General features: G+C 51.2%; 1 long non-coding RNA gene across 1 annotated transcript; it reads left to right on the top strand.

Annotated features, from left to right (window-relative positions):
- The first annotated feature begins 221 nt into the window (after window positions 1–221).
- On the top strand, window positions 222–1,343 carry LOC106810030. Its single transcript, XR_001393946.1, has 3 exons — window positions 222–311; window positions 618–745; window positions 1,334–1,343. It is a non-coding gene; the product is annotated as an uncharacterized LOC106810030 (long non-coding RNA).
- The last annotated feature ends 4,290 nt before the right edge of the window (window positions 1,344–5,633 follow it).

Below are 5,633 nucleotides of genomic sequence, written 5' to 3'. Positions count from 1 at the left end.
ATGGCTCCATTCCAAGTGTTTTCCCATAGCTTCCACGGATGGTGATGGCTCCATTCCAAGTGTTTTCCCATAGCTTCCACCTAATATATCCTATCGTAGCTCCCTCCCAAGTACCTTACCATAGATCGCTCTCGAGCATCATCCCATATACCTTACTAGTCTAGTGTGACTTGATCATGAACTGTGCTTATCTCATATAGTAATTATGTTTATCGTTATTCAGTTTTGCCGAAGTACGAGGTGACGGTGACGCCGTCGTCGCGCACAGTCATGCGCGGTGCGAAGAGCGTCTCTGGTATTGTCTGTGCAAAGTAAGTTGATTCATCTACACCAGGTGATGCTCTACTCTCAGCGAAATATGTGAAATGGACTTGGGGAGCATACGCGCAACCATGGTCCACTGTATTGCATGTGATATAATATTGGTTAGGTAGCAGCAACAGAGAATGTTTCTATGTAATTAAGTAATATCTGGGAATATATCAATAATCGCCAAACTCACGGCATGATATAAAAAATGATGAATTAACAAATTAAAAAGGGCGAGGGAAAAAATGAAAAAAGCAAATAACTAATTGGTCAGTGTCATACCTACAAACAAATTTTTTGTCAATAAGGTACACGTATGGCAAGCCTGTAGAGGGCAATGCTGTGCTGCAAGTGTGCGCTCGACCCCAGCCGAGACCGTCCTGGTCGCGAGAACCTGAACTGCCTCCATTCTGTAAAGACACCGAGCTAACTGTAAGTTATACGCTCGTAGGGTCTATGTCCCGCTGACCTCTCTTTGACCTGGCTTGTTTAGCTATTTCTGACTAACCCTAACCCTAACCCTAACCCTAACCCTAACCCTAACCCTAACCCTAACCCTAACCCTAACCCTAACCCTAACCCTAACCCTAACCCTAAACATACCTCATTTAAAAATATAAACATAATACTAAACAACCTAAAACTACCTCGGGTACATATCTGTAGTACCTGATACGACAACGACCCCATCTGCGTTGCTCGGGCATACTTTGCTCCATTGGCTTCTGTAAGCGCACGCGTGTGTGTAGTAGACGCGTGTCCACTGGGCCGCTATCAATATTTTCAAGAGCGTTTGTCACATACTGCAACGACCAAACAGAAGTCCTGCAGTCAGAATGGGCGGACGGGGTGTGCCGCTATCCCCGCTGCATGCGCCCCCTGTATGTCGAGTGTTTGCTCTGGTTGAGTAGTGTGCGTTGGAAGGTCGTCCTCGGGTGTACTCAGATAACGATAGAGCGAGCGACGCCTACGTATATTAGAACAACAACAACGAGCGCGACAGAATCAACTACGTACGTCGTAGTAGATGGCTGGTGTGGTTGATTTATAACCGGATTAAAATTTACAACGCGAATGCAGAGAATGAGAGCATAACAACATCAGGCGTCGATTCATACACGTAAGGAGTGTGGTGTCACCAAATACGTTACGTTTGCTCGACTCGCGGCGTTATCAATGATTTATTACGCGCAAACCCGTCACATCAAAGTGACGTCGAATTCGAATGTATCTTTGTCGATCTTGTTCACAATATTTGTTCAGTCTCGGATTTTATTTGAGGTTTACGACTCCATAACGGAACAAATATCGCTACCACGGCGCCTGCGTACGATTTGTTTGGCGTGGTGGGTGAGTCGGCACTGAATACCACTTTAGGTATAAATCTAAAGGCCCACCCCCACCCGCCCATCTCCCGTCAAAGCAGGTGCAGTGCCGGCAGCAATAACCAACCGGTGGCTAAGTGCAAAGTCTGATCGGATGACATATCGAAAGAGTGGCGCACACACACACGCACTCACCCACCCACGCGCACGCGCACGCACGCACGCACGCGCACGCACGCACGCACGCACACACACACGCACTCACCCACCCACACACGCGCACGCACGCACGCACACGCACGCACGCGCTCACCCACCCACGCACACACACACACGCACTCACCCACACACGCACACACACACGCACTCACCCACCCACACACGCGCACGCACGCACACACGCTTACACGCACGCACAGGGGCCACGAACACACAACGGCACACAGCACACACACACACACACCACACACCACCACACACACAGCACACAGCGTTCGCAACACAGTACACGCACTTCACAACGCACATCACACGAATTCATGTACTCGTGGGAACCTACACACACGCGTACATGCACACGTACACACAGGCGCGACGTACATGCACACGTACACGCACGCGTACGATGCAACGTACACGTGCCACGCGTACATGCACGCGTACACACACGCGTACATGCACGCGTACACGCACGCGTACACACAGGCGTACACGCACGCGTACACACACGCGTACATGCACGCGTACACACACGCGTACATGCACGCGTACACGCACGCGGGCACGCACACCACGGATTCTCGCACCAGAGCGCAATGAAGTCAATATCTGTGACTGGCACACCTAGTAATCAGAGTCACAGAATCCCCGGGCAAATAATTATTGTATCTGGTTACGGTAAATGGACTGGCGAGATGAGAGGTATTCTAGTATCTAATGACGCGCAGTCGGTCTCCAGCGAGACGACGTCATGTGTTATGCTAGCCGCACACTATACGAGTTTGCCACTGTGGGCAGCAGTACGAACGCCCCCCACACTACTGATAGCGAACCGCGCTCCCGGATCGATCGGGAGGCCCCCGACACTGTTACGACTCAAAGTTGACGCAAACACATGGGGTGTTGCCTATCCCCGGGCGTGAGGGCGGTCAGCAGTGATACAGTTGCACGTATAACTTAAAACTAACAGGTAACCATAGAACCGAAGCTCGCAACAACTAACCTTTAATTAACACTAAAATCTATATACGGATTATCTATATCGTAGGGGTGTCATCCACAAAAATTAATACTATGCGTGTGGGGAGCAGATATCATGATACAAGAAACCCTAACTGCCTACACCCTCAAACCCTAACCCTGAACCCTAACCCTAACCTATAACCCTAATCCTACCACCCTAAACCCTAACGCCTAACCCGAATCTCAACCCTAATCCCTAACACTAAGTGCTGCCGACTTGCGGCACTCGTCCCTCCATGTCCGGGGGATAAGCATTTCCTACACCATGGCATCTCGTGGCGTTCCAAGCGATTTAGCGTGTATTAAGGGTCGGGAGTGTTTTCGCCGGCCATTTTTACGCCCGAATGCGGTTCCCATGGCGCTGCTCTGTGATTGGTCAATTTTCTTCAGCGCCGGCGGCGGTCGGATGGCCCACGCACACTATCCGAGTCGCGTCGTAAGCCCCTCGCACACTTATATCGACCCGCTCCGCTTCCCAGATCAAAATTCGAATCGGGCCAAAATGTTTCCCCCCCCCCTTTTTTTCCGCAGCCAAACTTACAAGCTCACCGAGCCAAAACTTAAGCCTCCCTAGGCCAACCTTTAACGCCTCCCCGATTTGCGCTAAAATCGATAGTGGGCGGCTAGTGCCGCCCGTGACACGCCGTACAGCAGAAAATGAACTTCGCTCTGGTAATGCGTCTAAACGTCAAATAATTCATAAAAGCGACGGATGTTGAGGGTGGGGGTGAGAGGTGAGTGTGAGTGTGGGGGGGGGTTGAGAGTGAGGTGGGGGTGAGAGGAGGGTGGGGAGTGAGAGTGAGGGTGGCGGAGTGCAGAGTGAGGGTGAGGGTGGTGTGAGGGTGAAGGTGAGGTGAGGACTGAGTGTGAGGGTTAGTGGTGAGGGTGGGGGTGAGATGAGGGTGGGGAGTGAGGGTGAGGGGTGAGAGTGAGGGTGAGGGTGAGTGTGAAGGTGAGTGTGAGGGTGAGGAGTGAGGGTGAGGGTGAGGGTGAGGGTGAATGTGAGGTGAGGTGTGAGGTGAGGTGAGGGTGAGGGTGAGGTGAGGTGAGGGTGAGGGTGAGGGTGAGGGTCGAGGGTGAGCCGGTGAGGCGTGAGTTGTGCAGTGTGAGTGTGAGTGTAGAGTGTGGAGTGTGAGTGTGAGTGTGAGTGTGAGTGTGAGTGGAGTGTGAGTGGAGTGGGAGTGGGAGTGGGAAGTGGGAGTGGGAGTGTGGAGAGGGTGGGTGTGGGTGAGGGTGGTGGGGTGAGGTGAGGGTGCGGGTGAACGTGAAGGTGAGGGTGAGGGTGAGGAAAGAAGCTTTGAAGGTTTTGAAAGAAGCAACGAACTGGTTAGTTTGTCTGTCTGTCTGTCTGTATGTGCGTGCGTGCGTGCGTGCGTGCATGTATGTGTGCGTGTACGTGCGTGCGTGGCGTGCGTACGCGTGCGTGGAGGGGACGTTCGCCGTAACGTGCGTGCGTGATCGCGGTCAATGTGTACGGTATCTCTTCGTGTGAGTTCGTGTGGATGTACGCCCGCGTGTGGCGCTTGTGTATGTAGGTGTGCGTGCGCGTGTGTGGGTGCGCGTGCTTGCCCGTGCCTGTCTGTGTATGTGCGTGCGCGCGTGTGGGTGTGCGTGCTTGCCCGTGCCTGTCTGTGCCTGTGTGAGGTAGTGGGTGGTATATAGGTAGTAGTAGGTCTCAGGGGAGAGATAGTGAATATAGAAATAAGTTGTGGATATAGAACAGTAACCCTAACCCAAACCCCTAACCTAATCCTTTAAACCTAACCCTAACCGCTTAACCCTAACCTATCCTAATTCTAATTAACAAAATTAGCCAAAAATAATAAACATAACAATATAATAAAGACAAAATTAGCCAATCAGAGCCGTTTTTATTGTCGCTTAACGCGCCCTCTAGCGGATCACTATCTCTCCTTTGTGTAAAAATAGCTAATTAGTAATAGTATACGATGCTGGATATTGTAAGCGGCGTTGCGTAACTGAAGCCATCGCGGCGCAGCATTGACGGACAGATACAAGCGAATGTTTCCGGCCATGCGGCCTGACAGGAGCTGAATTTCCGATCCAGGGGATGCTGACTGGCTGGCCACAGCGGGGGTCGATGTCGATCACCTTGACTATATACGTGTACTGCGGCTAGGCCTATACGTTCTCGGCGTATCCATCTATAAATATATAGCAGGAGCGAACAAGTTCGAACGGAATCGAGCGAGTGAGAGAGAGAGAGAGAGAGAGAGAGAGAGAGAGAGAAAGAGAAAGAAAGAAAGCAAGAGGGAGGGATAGATAGATAGATAGATAGATAGACTAGATAGATGGAGATAGAATAGATAGATAGACTCTAGATCAAGATAGATAAGATAGATAGAATAGATAGATAGATAGATAGATAGATAGCTAGATAGATAGATAGATAGATAGTAGAGATGCGAGAGAGAGAGAGAGAGAGAGAAGGGGAGGGAGGAGGGAGGGAGGGAGGGAGGGGGAGAGGGAGGGAAAGAGGGAAAGAGGGAAGAGGAGAGAGGGAGAGAGGGAGGGAGGGAGGAGGGAGAGAAGAGAGAGAGAGAGAGAGATAGAGAGAGAGAGCGAGAGAGAGAGAGAGAGAGAGAGAGAGAGAGAAGAGCGAGAGAAGAGAGAGAGAGAGGAGTAAGCTGGACGGAGAGAGAAATAGGGGGGCGGGAGAGAAGGACATACCCGGCTTGAGTGTTCTCCGGGAACCTGTTGTTGTGCTTCTGAAAAAGGTGCTGAAAAGGGAAGGGG

This window comes from Priapulus caudatus, unplaced genomic scaffold (genome assembly GCF_000485595.1).
Source record: "Priapulus caudatus unplaced genomic scaffold, Priapulus_caudatus-5.0.1 Scaffold405, whole genome shotgun sequence".
Lineage (NCBI taxonomy): Eukaryota > Metazoa > Priapulida > Priapulimorpha > Priapulimorphida > Priapulidae > Priapulus > Priapulus caudatus.
This window is presented reverse-complemented; position numbering and strand designations above follow the sequence as displayed.